Here is a 23,467-nt window from a genome sequence, read left to right as displayed (position 1 = left end):
GTGCCAGTTCCACCGTTGAATTCTTCCTTGCCAAAGCCCTTGGTCGCATAGGGCTTCCTAGGGTCTTCCTCCGGCCATCCACAACTCCGTCCTTGCCGCCTCCCGGTCGGGACCACCGCTGCCACCTCACCCAGCGGTTCACCCTTTGGTTCCGACCGGCCCAAGGGTCCACGAATCCAACAGATTGCAAGGCCATGGACCTGGCGGACCTTGCCGGCCTCAAGGCTATTCCGGGCATAGCCCAGAAGCTGCAACAACAACAGACCTGCCTCGATACCTTGATGTCAACCGTTCAACACCTGGCGGATCGGGTTGAGGGGGCCTCCGCAGCCCGCTCCGCAGCATCCTCGTCTCTGGCCAGTGCGGGCTCCTCTGCCCCGGTACAGATGCCACCACCGCCCCGGTATTCTGGAGATCCGAAGGCGTGTCGGGGTTTCCTCAAAAAATGCTATATCCGCTTTGACCTTCTGCCTGCGCAATTCTCCACGGACCGGGTCAAGATGACCTACATTATTTCCCTCCTGGACGGCAGACCCTTGGCTTGGGCCTCCTCCCTTTGGGAGCGCCAGGATTCCCGATTGAATAACCTCGTACAGTTCGTCAAGGCTTTCCGGAGAATTTTTGACGAACCGTCTCGCGCCTCCACGGCTGCCTCAGAACTACTCCAGCTGAGACAAGGCAATCGCCCCCTAGAGGAATACGCTATGGAGTTCCAGACCCTTGCCTCTGAACTGGCCTGGGGGGAGTACAGCCTACATGGAATATTCCTGGAGGGCCTTTCCCCACGGCTCCAGGACGAACTCGCGGCCCGGGACCTTCCGGACGACCTCCAAGAGCTCATAGAGCTGGCTGGATGAGTGGACCGATGCATCCAGCGCCGCTTCCGGGAGTGAAGGCCCGTCCAGGCACTAGCCGCTCGTCGAACCACACCACCTCGGGTCCGAGCCTCACCACCTGCGGCAGCTGCCCTCCCGCCTGAAGAACCCATGCAATTGGGCCGAGGTCCTCTCTCCGCCGAAGAACGGAGGCGTCGACGCTCACAGGGGTTATGTCTCTACTGCGGTGGTAAGGGGCACTTTCTGGCTCGCTGCACAGAGCGTCCGGGAAACGCCCGAACCTAGAGTCTAGTGGGGAGTTGATTCTAGGCAGTGCCTCTCCGAACTCCCCATGTAACGTCCCGGCGAAACTCTGTCTTCCTGGAGGAGGATTCGATACCCTGGCACTGCTCGACTCCGGGTCTGGGGGGAATTTTATCCTCCGAGATCTGGTACAACAACTACAGCTCGAGGTCTTGCCTCAGGAACCACCTTTGCGGGTATCGTCCATCCAGGGGATTCCTCTCCCAGGGACCATTACCACTCGTACGCACCTTCTCCAGCTTCAGGTCGGGCTTCTTCATAAGGAGGAGATCTCTTTTCTCATCCTCGAGAAATCCATTCACCCGCTCATCTTGGGACTGCCCTGGCTACGGAAACATTCCCCAGTGATAGACTGGGACTCGCTTCAGATCACGTCATGGGGGCCAGCCTGCTTCCATCGCTGCCTTCCTGCTCGCCTGCTACAGACGCTTCCGCTTCTGGCAGCCCCGCTGATGGTGCCACCACAGTACCAGGCCTTCCGGGATGTCTTCTCTAAAGAGAGGGCTGAATTACTACCTGAACATCGCCCCTTCGATTGTGCGATTGAGTTGCTGCCGGATACCACGCCACCTCGCGGTAGAGTTTACCCTCTGTCTCTGCCAGAAACCAAGGCCATGTCTGCCGACATTAAGGAGAATCTAGACCGAGGGTTTATAAGACCATCCAATTCCCCGGCAGGAGCCGGCTTCTTTTTTGTGGCCAAAAAGGATGGGTCTCTTCGGCCCTGTATCGATTACCGGGGTCTGAACCAGATCACCCGACGAGATCGCTATCCGTTGCCCCTGATTCCGGAACTCCTGGATCGTCTGCAAGGGACCCGCATCTTCACCAAGCTAGATCTTAGAGGGGCGTACAACCTCGTACGGATCCGACCGGGAGACGAGTGGAAGACCGCTTTTAATACCGGGGACGGTCATTACGAGTACCTCGTCATGCCATTCGGTCTCTGTAACGCCCCAGCCGTGTTCCAAAATCTAATGAACGAGGTGCTTCGCGACCTCCTGTACACTTCAGTCATTGTCTACCTGGACGACGTGTTAATATACTCCCGGGACCTTGAGGAACATCGTCAACATGTGCGCCAGGTTTTGCTAAAGCTAAGAGAGAACCGACTGTATGCCAAGCTGGAGAAATGCCAGTTCGAGGAGGAATCCTTGCCCTTCCTGGGGTACATCGTCTCCTCCACCGGCTTCCGCATGGATCCTGAAAAGGTCGCCGCTATCCGGAACTGGCCACAACCGATGGGAGTAAAAGCGCTCCAGCGTTTCTTAGGCTTCGCCAACTTTTACCGCCACTTTATCCCGCAGTACTCCACCCTGGTGGCGCCTCTAACGGCCCTTACACGCAAGGGCGCCGATGCCCGGAACTGGACTCCAACCGCCGTGCAGGCCTTCCAGGGTCTTAAGGAGGCCTTCCTTCAGGACACCTGTCTCCGACACCCGGATCCCGTACGCCCGTTTATAGTGGAGGTGGATGCCTCCAATGTGGCCGTTGGGGCCGTCCTGTCCCAGATCTCCAAGGACGGTAAAGCTCGGCCATGTTCCTACTTCTCCCGGAAGTTTTCACCTGCCGAGAAGAACTACGGTATCGGGGACAAGGAACTACTTGCCATCAAACTAGCCTTTGAGGAATGGCGCCAGTGGCTGGAGGGGGCTCAACATCCAATCATAGTTTACACGGACCATAAAAATTTGGAGTATTTATCCCATGCGCAAAGGCTCAATCCCCGGCAGGCACGCTGGTCCCTCTTTTTCAGCCAGTTCAATTTCTCCCTTCGGTACCGACCGGCAGCCAAGAATATTAGGGCAGACGCCCTGTCACACACTACTGAGATTGAGGACACCTCTGAAACCCCTCAATACATTCTGGATCCGGCGAAGGTCCAATTGTCTGCCACCGAACTTGTACCCGCGGGGAGGACAGTAGTTCCCGTACGCTTGAGAAAGAAGGTCCTAGCTTGGGCACACGACTCCCTGACGGCGGGCCATCCCGGGATTGCCCGGACTCTTGAGCTACTAACCGAATTCTATTGGTGGCCACGGGTGAAGGAGGATGTTCGCCTGTATGTCCAGTCTTGTCCCACGTGAGCGCAGCAGAAGCCATTACCAGGCAGCCCCTGGGGTCTCCTCCAGCCACTCCCTGTACCCACGGAACCATGGACTCACATCTCCACGGATTTCGTGGTAGAGTTGCCCCCGTCCCAGGGTAAGACTGTGGTTTGGGTCACTGTTGACCGCTTCTCGAAAATGGCCCATTTTGTGCCACTTGCCAAGTTACCCACGGCTCCGGAATTAGCTGAACTGTTTATCCAGCATATCTTCCGACTGCATGGTTTGCCTCTACATATTGCCTCGGACCAAGGGCCCCAATTCACGGCAAAATATTGGCGGGCGCTCTGCAAGAAATTTGGGGTTCAGCTAGACTTAACCATGGCGTTTCACCCCCAGGGCAACGGTCAAGTTGAACGCACGAATCGAACTCTGAAGGCATTCCTCCGAGCCTTTGTAGGGGAGCAGCAGGACAACTGGGTCACTCTTCTTCCGTGGGCCGAGTTCTCTTACAATCGCCATCGACACTCCGCCACGCTACAGTCTCCCTTCCAGTTGGTTTATGGGAAGGTTCCCAAATCTCCCCTACCGTTACCAGTGTCTACCTCCTCACCAGCGGCACAACTGACGGCCAGCCAGATTCATCAGCTTTGGCACGCCACACAAGAGAAGCTTCACCGCGCCGCCGCACGGTTCAAGGCTTACGCGGATAGGTCTCGGCGACCCAGTGTTCCTGCCTGGATCTAAGGTATGGCTGAGTACCAAGAACATTCAGCTTCGGACTCCTTCCATGAGGCTAGCGCCTCGATACATTGGACCCTTCCGGGTGGCCGAACGAGTTGGAGCGGTTTCCTACCGCTTACGTCTTCCATCTACTCTTCGGATACATGACGTCTTCCATGTTTCCCTCCTCAAGCCGGTGGTCCTCTCTCGCTTCCGACCCCTGCCTCCGGAGCCCTCCGATGTCGCTTCTGATCCCGGGGCCACGTACACGGTTAAGGAGGTGTTAGATGTTCAGTTCCGTCGTCATCGCTGGGAATATCTTCTCTCTTGGGAAGGATACGGTCCTGAGGAGAACTCGTGGGAATCCTCCGCCCACATTCTGGATAAGGATCTCCTTCGCCAATTTCATGTGGCACATCCGGATAAGCCGCGACCCCCTGGAGGGGGCGTAGGAGGGGGGTACTGTTGCGATCCCGGGACGGCCCCGGGATCGGCACTCACCCCGCCGCGATCCCGGTTCCGTTTCCCGTTCCCCGGGGCTGCAAGGACCCCGGCCGCAGCGTCCCCGGCACGTAGCTACCTCTCCCGGGCCTGCAGGGCCCTCAGGCACCGCGCTTCAGCCTCTCTCGCTCTGCCGGCGTTCCCCGCGGCTGGCTCCTCCCCCCTAGGCGCGCGCACGCGTTCCTGCCCTGCTCTTAAAGGGCCCAGCGCGGGAAAAGCCAGTTCCTTCCTGGGGGATGACGTCAGACGCTGCAGGGCTATTTAAGCCCTGCAGTCCAGAAGCTCTCTGCCTTGCAACGAGGTTCCCAGGTATTCCTGTCTCCAGTTGCTGCGTTCCTGTGTCGTCTCGGTCTCCATTGGTTCCTGATCCCGGACTGGTTTACGGTGTTTCTCTGGCTTCTGACTCCGGACTGGCTTACGACGATTCTCTGGCTTCTGACCCCGGTTTGGCTTACGGTGATCCCTTGGTTTCTGATTCTGGACTGGCAAGCGACGATTCTCTGGTACACGACTCTGGACTGGCAAGCAACGATTCTCGGGTACACGACTCTGGACTGGTGAGCGACGACCCTCTGGCACTCGACCTTGGACTCCGTCTGACTCGGCCCCCGCGGGCCCTCCTAAGTCCCAGCGGCCGGGTCCCTATGGGCTCCTCCTGGGGGGACTCCGGCTTCCAGGGTGAATCTCCTAAGTCCCAGCGGCCGAACTCCTACGAGCTCCTCTCGGGGGAGGATCGGCTTCCAGGGCGAAGATCTTCCCACCACTGTGCCAGTTCCACCGTTGCATTCTTCCTTGCCAAAGCCCTTGGTCGCATAGGGCTTCCTAGGATCTTCCTCCGGCCATCACAACTCCATCCTTGCCGCCTCCCGGTCGGGACCACCGCTGCCACCTCACCCAGCGGTTCACCCTTTGGTTCCGACCGGCCCAAGGGTCCACGAATCGAACAGGAGGGTGGCTAATGTAACCCCAATATTTAAAAAGGGCTCCAGGAGCGATCCAGGAAACTACAGACCAGTTAGCCTGACTTCAGTGCCTGGAAAAATAGTGGAAAGTGTTCTAAATATCAAACTCACAGAACATATAGAAAGGCATGGTTACCGAAAGCAAGTCTTGCCTCACAAATCTGCTTCACTTTTTTGAAGCAGTTAATAAACATGTAGATAAAGATGAACCGGTAGATGTAGTGTATTTGGATTTTCAGAAGGCGTTTGACAAAGTTCCTCATGAGAGGCTTCTAGGAAAAGTAATAAGTCATGGGATAGGTGGCAATGTCCTTTCGTGGATTACAAACTGGCTAAAAGACAGGAAAGGAGTGGGCAGTGGAGTGCCTCTGGGATCTTTATTGGACCCGTACTTTTCAATATATTTATAAATGATATGGAAAGCAATATGATGAGTGAGGTAATCAAATTTGCAGATGATACAAAATTGTTCAGAGTAGTTAAATCACAAGCAGATTGTGATAAATTGCAGGAAGACCTTGTGAGACTGGAAAACTGGGCATCCAAATGGCAGATGAAATTTAATGTGGATAAGTGTAAGGTGATGCATATAGGGAAAAATAACCCATGCTATAGTTACACAATGTTAGGTTCCATATTAGGTGCTACTACCCAAGAAAGAGATCTAGGCGTCATAGTGGATAACACATTGAAATCGATGGTTCAGTGTGCTGTGGCAGTCAAAAAAGCAAACAGAATGTTGGGAATTATTAGAAAGGGAATGGTGAATAAAATGGAAAATGTCATAATGCCTCTGTATCGCTCCAAGTTGAGACCGCACCTTGAATACTGTGTACAATTCTGGTCGCTGCATCTCAAAAAAGATATAGTTGCAATGGAGAAGGTACAGAGAAGGGCGACCAAAATGATAAAGGGGTTGGAACAGCTCCCCTATGAGGAAAGACTAAAGAGGTAAGGTCTTTTCAGCTTGGAGAAGAGACAGCTGAGGAAGGATATGATAGAGGTGTTTAAAATCATGAGAGGTCTAGAATGGGTAAATGTGAATCGGTTATTTACTCTTTCAGATAATAGGACTAGGGGGCCCGCCATGAAGTTAGCATGTGGCACATTTAAAACTAACAGGAGAAAGTTCTTATTCTCCCAATGCACAATTAAACTCTGGAATTTGTTGCCAGAGGATATGGTTAGTGCAATTAGTGTAGCTGGGTTTAAAAAAGTATTGAATAAGTTCTTGGAGGAGAAGTCTATTACTTGCTATTAATTAAGTTGACTTATAAAATAGCCACTGCTATTACTAGCAACAGTAACATGGGATAGACTTAGTTCTAGGGACTTGCCAGGTTCTTGTGGCCTGGTTTGGCCTCTGTTGGAAACAGGATGCTGGGCTTGATGGACCCTTGGTCTGACCCAGTCTGGCATGTTCTTATGTTTCTGCAGTCGAGATGAAGCGATGCATCTTAACAGCTTGTAGAGAAGGATTCAGGATGAGCTGTTAGCTTGCCAAGAAGAGGGGAGAAAGAGAGAGATAAAACAGGACAGATCCAATGGAAGTTCCGAAACATTCAAACAATAACCAGTCAGGAAAATAAGCTCCACACCCTGCAGAGACTCTAAACTAAACAGTATCATAAGATGACACAGGATGGCAGTATAATAAACATATAAATACATTGTGGAGACAGAACAACATCATCTACCCTGTCAGCCAGATGAACAGAAACTGGATCCAAGAACTGAACCCAGGTCTCTGGAGTGGCAACACTTCTTCTGAGCCTTTGGGCTAGCCCACTCCTCCATTGTTACAGGAGAAGTACTCTGAAAATTATTTCCCTCCCACCAGAATCTCCTTATTACTCCAGTCTTTCTGTATTCATTTCAGGAGTTATAGAATATTGTTTTACAGGAAATGGAGCTTTTGAAGTTACATTTGAAAATATCATGGAGGGAGAGGGATGCCCAGTGAGTCCCAAGGCCCCATGACATTTCTTAAATGTCCCAGTGTGCTCAGGGTTCTTCACTGTTGTGCAGGTTCAGTGGGACATATTTCAAACCATCCTGTCATTGGAATTGAAATCTATTTGAAATTGTCTTGTTCTGATTTAAAAAAACAAACAACACTAATGCTACAGCAAAACCAAAATCTATAATTGTTATTCAATTAAATTACTTAAGATATTTACTCTGGCTAAATTTCCAAGCACATTGATTTGCAGAGCAGTTAATCACTGCTAGTGCTGAGAAATGTTCCTGTCTCTTCACAGTACATTAACCACTAGTGCATATTGTGACACCCCTTGCACCGTCAATGGGATAATAATCTTAGAACTGCATTAATCCCTACTATTCTCAGCATGTCACCCTGCCTGCTTCCTGGCCTTCATTTTTCCTTTGGTAGTCTAATTCCTAGGACCCCTTTATATTTTCCCCAAAGACACATGTAGTTAATTGTCCCTTATATCTTTATATGTTTTTATACTTTTTGTAATTTATTCATTCCCCCTGTTTTTAAAAGTCTCCTTTCATGAAGTGAGTTTGGAGTTGCTTATGTCAATAGTTATACTTTACAGGTATTAGCAGGGAGCTTTTACAGGAATCTGGTGATAACCACACAGATGCACCCAGATTTACTTCAATAGAGCATGCTGGGTATGGATAAGAAGGAGTTTATTTTAACTCTAGGATGGGATAAAACAAATCAGAAATTTGAACAACATGGGCCAAGCCATGTTGTACTAATATGAACGACTTTAATCCAAAGAAGATAAGATTTAATACAATCTATGCAAGAGCCAGTGGAAGAGGATTAACATAGTTCTGTATGCATCACGTTCTGATGATAACTTTATGCAAGCTTACAAGCTATTGAAACACCCAGTAGCAATTTTCTGCCTCCACTATACTTGACGACTTCTTAAAATTCAATAGGAAAATCAACATCTGAGACACTGTTAGGAACCATCAGGAAAGGAGCATCATCTGGCCACCCTTGTAATCCAACAGTATCTGTTTTGAGACAATATTTTGCACTGTTAGGAGTCCTATCACCGAACATTAGAAGAGTTTGTTGATTACTAATTGCCACCTTCTTTCAACTTGCATCAGTTCTTCCTTCTCTAACCATTTTCTGACACATTGAACCATGTGTCCTGAGCACTTTCCCATTGTAGAGATTATGAGGTCTCCATTAGATGGCCATAGTTTCCAGCCCTTGACAGCTGCAGAAGGACAAGCCATTCAAAACGCACCTTCCCCGGAGGTTGTCTGGTTGTCTATAATTGGACATTCTTTCGGCACAATGGGGTGCTATCCCATGTAATATGGAGGCAGTGTAGTTTTTCATTCATGAAGGAAAGACATATATATAATGTACTCTGCAAGTTAGGCCCCCATTCTAGCACAGTGAGGGAGAGACATTGCCCTGCCAGTCTTGGTGATAAACTGGACAGAAGAGGAACAAAGAGAATTGGGTTTTTCTATTTTTGCTCAGTGCATTAGGATTTTGCTATTTTAACCAGTACTTTTTGGGAAGCTGAAATGCCCCCTCCAGAGATGTTGGAGGGATCTGTAGATCTCTTTGCCCCATCAAGAGAAGGTTGCAGAGATCTGTAGTTAAGATCCAATGTTTTTGGCAAGATTGAGTTTTACCATCTTTTGGAAAGGAAGCATTTTGCTGCAGCCTTCCTTACCCAGAGCTGGACGGTAAGAACTGTTCCAGTGGAGGCCTTTTCTCCAGGAGGGCCCCCAGTCTTAAATTTTGAAGATAAAATGAAGGAAGAATAAGAGAAGAACATCTGGAGACCTCCAATCAGAGCTTCCACCTGGGACACAGGACACAGGCAGATTGGAGTTCAGGAGTGGCCTCTGGACATCAGATTCTGTAGGGAAAGTGATATCCGCCTTGTTTAGGATACCCCAGTCACCTTGGGACACTTATTCATTCCATGTCCTGGATGAAATACCAGTTCTAAGCTTCAGTACTAAGGGACACTTCCACAGAAGGAGATACTGCTTAAACCTGTACCCCCATATGGATAAAGAATCTGGATGTACTTGGATACTTTATTTGCTCATATTGATTTTTACACAATCAATCACAGTAAACTTTATTTTGAACACCCATCCAGTGACTCCTGCCTGTTTTGTCCTGAAAAGCTATGGTAACACCTGCACACAGATGGTTTCTAGTGACTGGGCCTAGAAGGTTAGCCCTTGAGAAGAATCCACCCCTTGGAGATAGAAGATTTGAGGAAATGACAGAGGAGCTAGCCCAAAAGAAATTCTTTTATAGCCCTTTGGAATCAGACATATTCCCTGAAAAAGGGTTACACCATGGATACAAAAGGCATTAAATCCCTCAAGTCCATTGTTTGTGTAACCCCATTCCCAGGTGCGAACTGCTACCCGATGAGGCCATAAAAGTATTTGTTGTGCTCTTTGGGACAGAGACCTTTCCAGGCTAGCTACTCATGATCTCTTTATTTTAGGGCCTAGATCCTTTATCGAGTGTGTGTGGGTGGGGGGGGGAGGGAAGATGACACCCAAAGCCCAGAGTACTCAGGGTGGTTGCTCGTGTCTTTGTCCCAATGTGTGCTGGGCGTGCCAGATAAATGACTGGAGTCACTGTGCTAGTGTCCAAAAACAATTCTTTACTGATGATAATACTTGAAAATGGCACAAATCCTGATCTACAGAAGCACAATATATTGGTTTATTACCATATCCTCCTCAATCTGTGCAGGAATGTCAAAGGCCAGCCAGAGGAATTCCTGCCCTCCAGGGCTTGAAAAAAAATAGGGTTCCCAGTTGGGCAGGGTGTCCTTTTTATGGGCAGAACTACCCCTTCCAACTGTCAAGGAGACAAAGTCAATATTACTGCACAGAGAGATGAACTCTCTCTCTCATCCCAGGTGGTTGAAGCACCGGATGGGTGTCTTCAAAGAATCCAAACCTTCTTTGCTCTAATGCAGTCCTTTGTTCTTTTCTTTCAAATTCCTGATGGGAGGAATCCCCTAAAGCAGCTCTCTCTGTGCTTCAGTCAGGAAGGAAGGGCAGTTAGAACCTCCTCCTGAATATTGAACTTAATTTCTTCAGAACTAAGAATAAAACTGGAGTGATTCCATACTGCAGGTCACCACCACTTCTGGGGTAGGCCTTCCCTAACCTGTCCAGACCCAGGTCACATGTTCCACTGTTCCCTTGGCCCAGGAGCTGAACAGGCTCCAGTAAGACTCCTACTAAGTAAAAGTCTAAATTCCAAAAAAGTGTACCCAGAAGGAAAAATTCAGACCAGCCAGATTGTGGACTGGAACAGATAGATCCCTCTCGATCCTGGTCTGGACCACCAAACAGGACTTGTTTGGCTCCTTTGACTGGGCCTGCAAAATAACTAAAGATAAGTGTCTATCTGCCTCTGAACTCTTGGTCTACCTAAAAGGACTGCTTCCTGAGCTGTAGTAAGGGAACTGTTATATACTATTACCAGGGAATGGTCATGCCAGACCCCGCAGAAGGAGGGACTGTATTTGAATGGAACCTCCCCATACTTCATCCTGCACTAGATCTATCTGATATTTAATACCCAGGGCTTACTGGTAAACCGGAAAGATGCCTGGGTTACATTTGAAAAAAGTAACTTAAGGAGAAGTCGAATGCTGAGGAAACACTGTTCTTCAAGCAAGTCATCGTTCTGGCTCGTTTGTACTAATGAGTATTAGCTTTAATCACTGTGTTTAATGTGTGTTAGCTAACACCCATGCACTGAGAGTGGTACTGCCAGTTATTTATAGCTGCGTTAGCATTACTACCACTAGCGAATGAGAAAAAAAATATTTTTTAAATTATTTTATTTATAAATGTATACAGTATAGGATAATTTTGTAACAGCCTGCAGAAATTTGAAGGCAATTACACACATATTTCACACTAATTTTCAAAGGAAGTGTATGTGCATATATTCCCTTTGAAATTAATGTGAATACTGAATAAAAATAAATTAATAATTACCTGCAACCTGGCCTATTGGGTGTTGGTGGGCCCCCTTGGTGTGCTTTCTGGATGATGTCAGGGGCTGGAGAAATTATGGTGAGGCCTGTTGGGAATATAAGTGGGAACACAATAAATTGAAAGTGCCAGAGACACCGTGGGGAAGTGGCAGAAGGTCTCCCACGGTGCTCCGATACAAGCTGATGCTGGGCCAGTGTGGGGCCTGTTATGGAATACCACAGGAGTCGTGCCAGTGCTCCTTGCAGCTGGATGAAGGCTGCCGGTGGCCATGCATTCTGTAATTGAAGAGCTGCAGGAGCAGTCAGAAGACCCTCCATGGCATTTCATAGATGGGAAGGGGGCATGACCAGAGCAAGCAGCTGAGGCTTGTGGCACTGCCGGCCTCATACTGATGAGCCTGGCACTGGTGATGAAATTAAAATTAAAGTGCCACCATGAGAAATGGGGAAAGGCATCTCAAGGCATTGGGGGTCTTGGAAAAGCCCCCACTTGAAGAATAATAACAAGCTGCGATCCGCTGATGTAAGTGTTGTTGTCAGCAGCACTTGTGGGTCTCAGCAGAGAAACATAACTAAAAGTTAAAAGGGCAAATAAACTTAAAACCCCTGATTTCAGATGGGGAGGCCAAGGAGAGACCCCACTGAAGTTTCAGCTTCCGGGAAATACCATGGCAATACTGGCACCAATGAGTTAAAATCACCCTAAAAACACAAAATTTAAATAAAAAAAGCATAGGGTGCATGTGTGGAGAGGTTGGGGATCTATACCCTGCAAAATCTACCCGGCAAAATCTATACCCTGCAAAATCTACCCGGCACACAACAGCACGAGATCGGGCTTTCTCGACTGCCGGACCCTCACTTTGGAACTCCATCCCCACGAATCTGCACCTAGAACCCTGCCTACCAACTTTCCGTAAAAGGCTTTTCAAACAAGCCTTCCCGGACAACTCATAACCTCCTCCAATTCCTTTAACAATGTGTCCATATGAAAACTGTAAATAATTATTAAGTTATTTATCTTTACCCCATACAGTTCCTTCTTACTCCTCACTGTTCCTTTTTTCTCTTTCTCCCAGTTATTCTACCCCTGTTTTGTTGTAACTGCTTCCCCCCTGCACTAGTTCTAGTTCTACTGTTCGATGCACCCCTTGTTTCGATGTAAACCGGCATGATGTGACCTGTTCATGAATGCCGGTATATAAAAAAAATCTAAATAAATAAAATAAATAAATAAATGTTAAGCCCATACTTAGGTTTAAAGATGAATTTTAAATGAGTGTTTTGGGGTTTTTAAATATGCAAAACACCTCAGGAAAATTTAAATAATTATGCAAACATCTGAGGAGAGAATAAAAATCCATATTCAATGTTTAAATTATGGGTATTAGTATTTTTAAGTCATTTTTGTGGGTCTTTGAAGGTGTTAGAATGACATTAAGTGACTTCAGTGATTTCTGATTGATGTAAAAATATTTGGAATGGTTTAGGATTTTAAAATTAAAATTTTTGGTAATTTTGGACTCCAGTCCAGTGGATTTTCTGGATCCAGTTCAGGTTTTCCTGTGCCAAATCTTGTAAAATAAGGTCTGTTACCCCAGCACAGCTAAAAATACTCTTCAACATTCTGAAGTCATTGCTATAGAAACATATTAGCAATGGAATGTTTACAGGAAAGGTTTATGTTAAGAGGCTAGTGTAACTATACAATATTAGGTCAAAGTACAGTAATTTTTAGTTAACGTTGTTAGAAAAAATTTCCCAAGTTATTAAAAATTTCTTTACATCATAAATGCTATATATGTGACAGAGGGTTTAGAAGTGGGTTTATGAATGTTATATATGGGAACTGGACAGAGCAGGAACTATTTTCATGATGGCATCACTAAATAAAGGATATTTCTCTGTCAGAAAAAGTTATTGACAGTTTCAGAACACAGAGGAGCTGTGCTGGATTTAGTCAGAGAGAGAGAGAGAGAATGTTTCACGCTAATCCTTCTCTGAAGCCTAGAAAAGTCACAAAACATTTAAAAACAGTGAGGGAACATATAAATATGAATGAATATGTTACATTCGGCGGCTCACAGGAGGGCCCATAAGCCTTCTCACTCATTCTTGACAGGTCGGACCTGTCCCGTGGTCAGCACACAGCCTCTTGCTCCAACGCAGCCCGAGACACCACCAGATACCACTTCTGCTGGCATTTCTTAGACGCGCACGTGTGCCCATGTGCACATTATATAGACCCTGCAGTGGGAAATTCTGAGTGGCACCCTCCACTGATGTCAGTCTGGCCTACATAAGCAAGGGCCTCTCAATACCTCCTTCACCTCAGCAACGGGTCTCCTGCCTTAGCAGTGCATGTTGCTTTTGTGTTCCTGATTCCTGTGTCCTGCGTTCCTGATTCTTCTCCAACCTTGCCTCTCCAGCTATGCCTCATTCAGCCTTACCTTATTCAGCTTTACCTCATTCAGCCTTGCCTCGTCCAGCCTTGTCTCTCCAGCCTTATCTCGTCCAAACTTCCTTGTCCAGCCTTGCCTTATATTGCCCATCTCGTCCAGTGTCTTCCATGTGTCCTCGTCCACCCTTTGCCTAACTTCCAGATCTGACCTCTTGTCTGGAACTGACCACATTTGTCTGCTGCCTGAACCTAATCTCTTGCCTGAACCTGACCACGATTGCCTGCCACCTGGACTTGACTTCTTAACTGGAGAAACCATGGGATGGCTAATGGCGCTCTCCCTCTGGCAATCTGAAGCATACTGTTAATTACAATTAACCTTTATACTCTCCTTTCCTGAATTCTAGTTCAGGTTTTGCAAGGCTGGTTGCTCTAATTAGAACTTACAATTTCAGCAAGATTGATGCCTTACATAGGAGGCATCCTGTTACTACATGACTTTAGACAGTTCAAGCACTGGACCTTATCAGACAGAAAACAGATGTTTCTTGTTCTTATCTGAACTTGTTACTGCTAAACAGACTAAGGAAAAGAGGAAAGTCTGCACGCTAAATCAATGCTAAGCTATTGTACAAATTCATATTCATCTACATTTATTCATTGATTTATTGGTGATTGCTTTGTTCCACTATCACAACCGCATATACAAAGTTGTTCTAAATCACTTTAATTAAGTCCCTATAGAAGAGATAAAGCAAAAGGAATGAATGTTTGTGTGGTTAGTGTTATCTCATTTTAATTCATCATAAGTCCCATCATCCTATTTTATTGTCATTTGTCACTGGTGTGATATGTCTGATGAACATCGGTATAGAAAAAGATCGGTATAGAAAAACAAACAAACAAACAAACAAATAAATAAATTTGTCTCATAGTTTCATCTCAATGTCTCAAGTCTCATACTCCCAGTCTCATCTATTACATGTTGCTTTAGTATAGAGTAACTCTAATTATCCTTTACTTCAGTATGACAAGCTGGGGTGACATACACTGAAGATGACACAGTAGTTTTTAGAAGATTATTTGGTTTGAGGGAGATGGTTTTTCATTTTAATTGATTAAAGATAGGATAGTAGGTGGAGTCTAGAATCCTGAGAGAGCATCGAGGTCAAGAGTTTGAAAGTTTCTGTCTTCACTATCAAGCCTTAAAATAAAGCTTCAAGCTTCAGCCTCCAAAGTACCTCATCCTCAGGGTACTTAGAAATATCTCACCCAAGCAGCGTTTACAAGCCCACAAACTGCTGCATCTATTGAAAATCGAGCTATGTGTGCACACATATAAAACAAGAGACAGTGAAAAGTACTGAGCAGACATAAAGGTTTAATAAAGAAAAGAGATGGAATAGAATAGGAAGGAACGTAACAGAGAGATTCACATTTTGGACAGGTGGATGCCTAAGCCGAGATGAAGTTGGCTCCACCTATAGGGGGAACCCGCTATAGGCCCTCCTCGTCGGGAGGCAGATGCAGGCGAAGTGGAGACCCAACTGGACCTTCATCTATACCAGCCCATGTTCCCTGCAGGTTGAGCCCTTGGGTACTGGGGCCAGCAGGATTTAGACGCGGGTTTCCAGATGAAGACAATCCCACAAAGACAGAAGGCATAAGTGAAGTTAGACATACCAGTGGTCGGGGCCGGAAGCAGGCAAGGGAATCCAAGAACAGGCCAGAAGTCGGGGCAGGCGGCTACGGTGAAGAGATGGTAGGTAGGCAGGTAGGAGGTCAGGATGGGCAGCAGACAAAGCAAAATCCAGGAATGAGCCGAGTCAGGAACCAGAAGAGCAAGCAGAGGGGACAAGGAGCTGGAACAGAAGCAGAAGTGAAAGCAGGATATGGAAAGGAGCAGGAACTGGAGCAGGAATACAGGACAAGGAGTTGGAAAGGACCAGAGCAGGAACACAGCGCAACTCACGCACGTGAGGGAGCAGGACCTGTTGCTGAGGCAAGGGGGAAATGGCAAGGCAGGGTATTTATACCTGTCTTGCCTGATGTCATCTTCCCGGGCCGCGGGGAACTCTCCCGCCGCTGGCCCTTCAAATAATAGGCAGTGTTGCATGTGCACACCTGGGGGAGCATGGAGAGCAACGACGTCTCCATGCTCCCCCAGCATGCTCCCCCAGGAGACGCAGCACAGTTGGAGGCAGGCTGCTGTGGCAGGAACTGGCAATGGGGGCCAGCAAGGGATGGAGCAGGAGTGAACCTTCAACCCCAATGGTGAGGAAACCCGGTCGCTCAGGCCCACAGTCGGGGTGCTAATATACATGAAAGTATAGTGAGAAGACACAGTAATATTTATCTTTAGGAAATCATATTTCCTTATTCTCTCACAATATCTCTGAAGTATCTATAAAATACGGAAGCACAAAGAATCAATTCTCAAGTTTGGAATAAAGATAACATGACTGAGATAACAGAAGGAAGGAAAATTTTGGAAAATTTCGTTTTCTGATAATAATTAACAAATTTGCAAAGGAACCAGTTTCATAGTAATAACAGATCTGAAAGACAACATACATAGGTTGTTTGGTGTAAAGTACAAATGTTTATTGAAAATTATTTATCTGAAAGCTATTGGATGTCTCACATTGCAATCTTGAATATTTAACCTACAAAGTGATTTATATGAGCTCATTGAAATTCATTACAGATATTAAGAACACTACCATTATAAGAATGGCCTACCTTGTTGCCAGTTTGCCTCTTGAATAAAATTTTAACTTTGGAGATCACGTGTTGCAGTGAGGGGAAGAGGATGTGATTTCCCCTTTTGTCTCTCCCTCTAACATAATCCTCCCTCATCTACTTGACTTTTTAGTCTCAAACTCCACCGAGACTTGTGGAGCGTTGTTTTTTAATCCCTCCTGGTTTTCGAACGATAAAATTGTCCATAAGGACTCTAAAAAAGGAGAAAGAAAAGGAGAAGCAGAAAGCGCCCGATCTCAATATGGCGGAGGAGGCCGAGCCTGCAGAAACCCATCTGGCTGCTTCAGTGACTATGGTAGCGGAGTTAAAATTGGCAGTGGTGATGGCATTGGAGCCGGAGCTGAGGTGAATCTTTGATAAACTAGAAGAAGTTTTGTCTGCTGTGATGGACTTTGAGTGCCATTTCATCGAGGTGGAATAGCGCATTTCTAGCAATCACAATGGCCTAATTGCAGCACACTCCAAAATCACCACGCTGCAAGCCACAGATATAAAGCAAGCAGAAAAGTTGGATGACTTGGAAAACCACTTGTGACAGGACATATTGTTTTACCAGAATTGCTGGCGGAACCTGACCTGGAAGATTTTCTAGAATCTTGGCTCTCCATTGAATTAGGGCTGTCGGCGAAACATGGACAGCTGCAGATTGTGAGGACATATCGGCTTGGCCCTAAAAGACTAGCTTCTGAGAGACCATGGGTGGTCATCGCAAAATTGTTCAATTTAGTGCATAAATCAGAAATATTACAAGCTCTCTGCGCAGAGAAGCATCTCAGCTATGACAATAGAAGGATTCTCGTGTTTCAAGACTATTCTGCTGAGCTCTCTGTGCAGTGCTGGGCCTTATGCACACAACTATTTAAGATGGGGCATCGAGCGGCTCTGATCTACCCAGCGAAACTACGATTGTCAACGGATGCAGGAGTTCTTTGGTTTTCCAAAGTGTCTGATGTCTAAGATTACATCACAGAGTTGTCAGCAATGAGATCTCCGCCTCACCAGCCTGCAGACATAGTGCCTTGAGCTCAGCTAACCTGAGTTGATTCATGCTTCCTTTTTTCTTCCATAGTTTCATTGAGAGACATTGGAAATCTGGACCGGGAAGACATGTGGTTATTGTGTTTTCCTAACTAACTTCTTATTTTTTATTACAAGTGATATTTTCTCCATGAGTGTTTCTGGTGGATGGGGGGGGGTGGGGGGGTGGGTAGAGCCGTTTTCATACTCACTGATTTCCTTTAGTAAGTATTGGGGAATTTAGGGGAAGGTATATATTGTCGGGGCGGGGGGGGGGGGGGGGGGGGGGGGGGGGGGGGAGGGTTTGGGACTTGTGAGGTTTTGTGATTTATTTCCTTTGGCTTAACTCATAATTTTTGGCTATATCTATTGCGGAAGTATTAGGGAGTGGTCCCAATTCAGGAGAGAAAGTGTGCCCTTGGGCCACAGCAAGGCCCCAGAGGAGGACTCCGGAGAAGTGCTGAGGCAGGCCAGACGTATCCAAGCACGGGCGGACAGGCTGAAGACTCGGGGCCCTCACCTCTGCCGAACCCGGACGCACCAGAGGAGACTCAGCAACACAATGCTGGTCTCTGGGGTAGCCCTCCGGCCACTCGATTGCCCTTTCGAGAACGGCAGGTGCGACAGAACAGACCGAGGTCGAGGAAAAGCAATGAATGTGGAACAAGGACGAGACATAGGCACTAGGAGACTTGGACAAGATGAGGCACTTGGAGACTCGGACAAGATGAGGCACTTGGAGACTTGGAGACGAGGCACTAGGAGACTTGGATGAGACAAGGCACTTGGAGACTCGGACGAGAGAAGGCACTAGGAGACTCAGATGAGATGAGGCACTTGGAGACTCGAATGAGACTCGGACGAGACGAGGCACTTGAAGACTCGGATGAGACAAGGCACTAGGAGACTTAGGCAGGCACTGTCCCTCAGGGCGCCCTACACAGCCCCCCATGGGCTGGTCGTGGACCACCCTGTCCCACTGTGCACCCTACACAACCTGAAGAGGCTGGTTGCGGACCACGTGGAGAGCAGGACAAGCTCAGGACTGAAGCTCAGGATGGAAGAGGAATCCGGGCAGCACTTGAAGACAGATCCGACTGGAACAAGGCAAAACAATTACCAGCATGGTTAAAAGGGGAGGTGAAAGAAGCTATTTTAGCCAAAAGATCTTCATTCAAAAATTGGAAGAAGGATCCAACAGAAGAAAATAGGATAAAGCATAAACATTGGCAAGTTAAATGTAAGACATTGATAAGACAGGCTAAGAGAGAATTTGAAAAGAAGTTGGCTGTAGAGGCAAAAACTCACAGTAAAAACTTTTAAAAATATATCCGAAGCAGAAAGCCTGTGAGGGAGTCAGTTGGACCGTTAGATGATCGAGGGGTTAAAGGGGCACTTAGAGAAGATAAGGCCATCGCGGAAAGATTAAATGATTTCTTTGCTTCGGTGTTTACTGAAGAGGATGTTGGGGAGGTACCCGTAATGGAGAAGGTTTTCATGGGTAATGATTCAGATGGACTGAATCAAATCACGGTGAACCTAGAAGATGTGGTAGGCCTGATTGACAAACTGAAGAGTAGTAAATCACCTGGACCAGATGGTATACACCCCAGAGTTCTGAAGGAGCTAAAAAATGAAATTTCAGACCTATTAGTAAACATTTGTAACTTATCATTAAAATCATCCATTGTACCTGAAGACTGGAGGATAGCAAATGTAACCCCAATATTTAAAAAGGGCTCCAGGGGCGATCCGGGAAACTACAGACTGGTTAGCCTGACTTCAGTGCCAGGAAAAATAGTGGAAAGTGTTCTAAACATCAAAATCACAGAACATATAGAAAGACATGGTTTAATGGAACAAAGTCAGCATGGCTTTACCCAGGGCAAGTCTTGCCTCACAAATCTGCTTCACTTTTTTGAAGGAGTTAATAAACATGTGGATAAAGGTGAACCGGTAGATATAATATACTTGGATTTTCAGAAGGCGTTTGACAAAGTTCCTCATGAGAGGCTTCTAGGGAAAGTGAAAAGTCATGGGATAGGTGGTGATGTCCTTTTGTGGATTGCAAACTGGCTAAAAGACAGGAAACAGAGAGTAGGATTAAATGGGCAATTTTCTCAGTGGAAGGGAGTGGACAGTGGAGTGCCTTAGGGATCCGTATTGGGACCCTTACTTTTCAATATATTTATAAATGATCTGGAAAGAAATACGACGAGTGAGATAATCAGATTTGCAGATGACACAAAATTGTTCAGAGTAGTTAAATCACAAGCAGATTGTGATAAATTGCAGGAAGACCTTGTGAGACTGGAAAATTGGGCATGCAAATGGCAGATGAAATTTAATGTGGATAAGTGCAAGGTGATGCATATAGGGAAAAATAACCCATGCTATAATTACACAATGTTGGGTTCCATATTAGGTGCTACAACCTAAGAAAGAGATCTAGGTGTCATAGTGGATAACACATTGAAATCGTCGGTACAGTGTGCTGCGGCAGTCAAAAAAGCAAACAGAATGTTGGGAATTATTAGAAAAGGAATGGTGAATAAAACGGAAAATGTCATAATGCCTCTGTATCGCTCCATGGTGAGACCGCACCTTGAATACTGTGTACAATTCTGGTCGCCGCATCTCAAAAAAGATATAATTGCGATTGAGAAGGTACAGAGAAGGGCTACCAAAATGATAAGGGGAATGGAACACCTCCCCTATGAGGAAAGACTAAAGAGGTTAGGACTTTTCAGCTTGGAGAAGAGATGACTGAGGGGGGATATGATAGAGGTGTTTAAAATCATGAGAGGTCTAGAACGGGTAGATGTGAATCGGTTATTTACTCTTTCGGATAGTAGAAAGACTAGGGGGCACTCCATGAAGTTAGCATGGGGCACATTTAAAACTAATCAGAGAAAGTTCTTTTTTACTCAACGCACAATTAGACTCTGGAATTTGTTGCCGGAGGATGTGGTTAGTGCAGTTAATATAGCTGTGTTTAAAAAAGGATTGGATAAGTTCTTGGAGGTGAAGTCCATTACCTGCTATTAAGTTCACTTAGAGAATAGCCACTGCCATTAGCAATGGTTACATGGAATAGACTTAGTTTTTGGGCTACTTGCCAGGTTCTTATGGCCTGGATTGGCCACTGTTGGAAACAGGATGCTGGGCTTGATGGACCCTTGCTCTGACCCAGTATGGCATTTTCTTATGTTCTTATGTTCTTATGACCGGAACAGGACTCAGGCTCGGATTCAGACATGGATTCAGGCAAACTCAGGATGGTCATCTGGAGGTGGAATCTGGCGGCAAGACAAGGCCAGGAACAGGAGGAACCGGAACAATTGGACACAGGAACAGAAGTACTGGATCAACTGGAGACAAGGACTGAAGACAGGAACATCTGGAGATGAGTTCATCTGGAGGCAGGAACCGGAGAACTGGAATGACACGGCACAGGATGGACAAGGACGCAGGATCCAACGAGAGACCAGGAATCATGGACAAAGACAAGGGAGCTCCCACAAAGAACAGAAAGCCTAGAAGGAGAGACGATGGACCTCAGAGCCTCCTGGATGAAGAAACTGGAATGGAGCATCCAGGAGAGGGCTAGCTCCTTGCGAAGGCGATGAGGATCTGCTGGAGAGCCCTTTTATAGTGCTGAAGATAAGACACCAGGATGACATCATCAGGCAGGGCCACGGAGCTTTTCCCGCCACGGGCCTTTTAAATATCGTGAAGAGGTGTGGCCACGCTCCTAGGAAGAAGCCAGAACCAAGAGTAGCTGCAGCGGTGTCCTAGCCACGAAGCAAGGTCGAAGGCGGCACCCAGGCTGCAAGACGAGGCCAGGATGTCGGAGGCTCCATGCTGCGAAGAGAAGACTGGGGCTGCGTTTATGCCGCAAAGGAGAAGGCAGCTGTGGTTTCCCTGCCGCGCTAGGAGAGGCTTCATCTGTGGCCTCCAGACTGCAAGAGAGGGAAGAGAAGCAGTGGCACTCCTGCCGAACGGTGAGTGGTGAAGTCGGCGGCAGCTCCACACCATGAGGAAGAGTGGTTGGCGGCGCTCGGGCTGTGAGAAGCATCGGCATCGGGCTGTAGGGCCAGCGAAGGTGAGTGTCTGCTCGTGGCTGGGGCCCTCGAGCAGCATAGTAACAATATCCTGCGAGGTTTATTTTTTATACTAGAGAGTTGCTTGAATTATGGGGGGGGGGGGGGGGGGTTCTCCTGCCCTTGACATTGTTTTTTGATGCTTTTTCCTACATGTCTGGGGGAAATTTGGCTGTGTGCAGACACAAGGGATTAAATTAGTATTATGGAATATGGGTGGGATAAATTCGGTAATTAAAAGATCTAAATTTCTCACAGCTGCAGCTTTCGTTGTCTTACAGGAAACACACTTGATGGCCACTGGGCCCACCACAATAATTATGTCCCCAGTGGGGAAAAGACATTCAGCTGGTCCCGCCAATGCAGACCTCCCTGGAGCACCAGAATTCTCACTGCATTGGATTCCCCACTGCTACCAATAGAGGCAACAGAGTTTCTCTGCACTCCCTCCATACAGCTTTTTACTGCTGAATTTGCTGCAGAGCATGGGCTTTTTCCCATGCTCTGCTGAGGAGGCCATTTCTCTGGAACTGGCAAGGCTGGGAAAATGCTAAACAATATAATTTGACTATTTATTTATTTATTTATTTATTTATTTATTTATTGAGTTTTATATACCGTCATTCGGTAGAGCCATTACAACGGTTTACAAAAGTATACATTATCAAGTACGCGCCCTAAGAAGAGCCCCTCAAGTGGATCTGCCCTACAGCGGACCCTCTCTCTTACTTATTCCCTGGCTCTCCTTGTTTTTCTTTTTCTTTTTTTTTCTTATTGCTCAGATGAGTCAAACATACTCCTGTTTTTTTGTCTTAAAGAGAAATGTTCAGGGAAAGAGATGGGATCTGAGGCGAGGGGGTGGGGAAGGCTAACCTAACCCCAAGTCCTGTCCAGCCAGAATTGGAAGCTTCCTGGTCCAGGCACTGCTCAACCAAAGGAGGGAGAACATCTCTTTCACTTCATAAGCCTCAGTTTGGATCAATATTAGACCTAGGGCTATGCTCAACTGAAGGAGGGAGTACTAGACTTTCACGTTTGGAGCAGCCCCCTAGCAGATTCCTCTAAGTCTAACCAGGCCTCAGTCAACAGCACAGAATGCTCACCTACCTCATGCTGGAGACAGAGAATACTAGCAGGCTGAGATCAGCCTGAATGCCTATAAGGGGTGACATCAGTGAACCTGTTGATCTCTGTCTCCATTTGCTGATTGGTGAGCATAACCCACTTGTCTTGGCTTGTCTGACTGGATGAAGAGAAAGAATAAATTCTCCCAAACAGAATTCTGCCCATTGTTGCAAATCTATTGGGCAGTTATATGGTCTATAAGGAGGGAGAGTGGCAGGTCCTTTTTTATCAAAGACATCCCGGTATGTCGCATACTTTTTCTGGCAGTTGTCCAGTTTCATCTTCAAGGCCAGACAACATGGGTTACCCAAATTCCCATTTTCAGGCCCTACTTCCTAGTTCTCTTCAAAAGGCATGCAGTTTTGCTACCAATATGTTGATGAGAACATCAACTGCTGGATCTTCCAACTGATATGTGGTTCAAGTTGTTTCAGCCAAAGAAGTCCTAGAATGACTAGGAAGTGTGTGGCACTCTGATGAGGTCAAAGCAAAGAATCTCCTGATTTTATTTATTTATTTTATTTTAAAATATTTCTATTCCACACCCTACATTTTTTGCATGAGGCAGCTCACATGGTTAAAAGCATTCATAATAATAAAAACAAAAATTCATGGCATAAAATAAGTGGAATAAACCACAAACACAGGTGTACAAAATTACACCAAGATAGTCAGTGCCTGAT

Source organism: Rhinatrema bivittatum, chromosome 3 (genome assembly GCF_901001135.1).
Source record: "Rhinatrema bivittatum chromosome 3, aRhiBiv1.1, whole genome shotgun sequence".
NCBI lineage: Eukaryota > Metazoa > Chordata > Amphibia > Gymnophiona > Rhinatrematidae > Rhinatrema > Rhinatrema bivittatum.
This window is presented reverse-complemented; position numbering follows the sequence as displayed.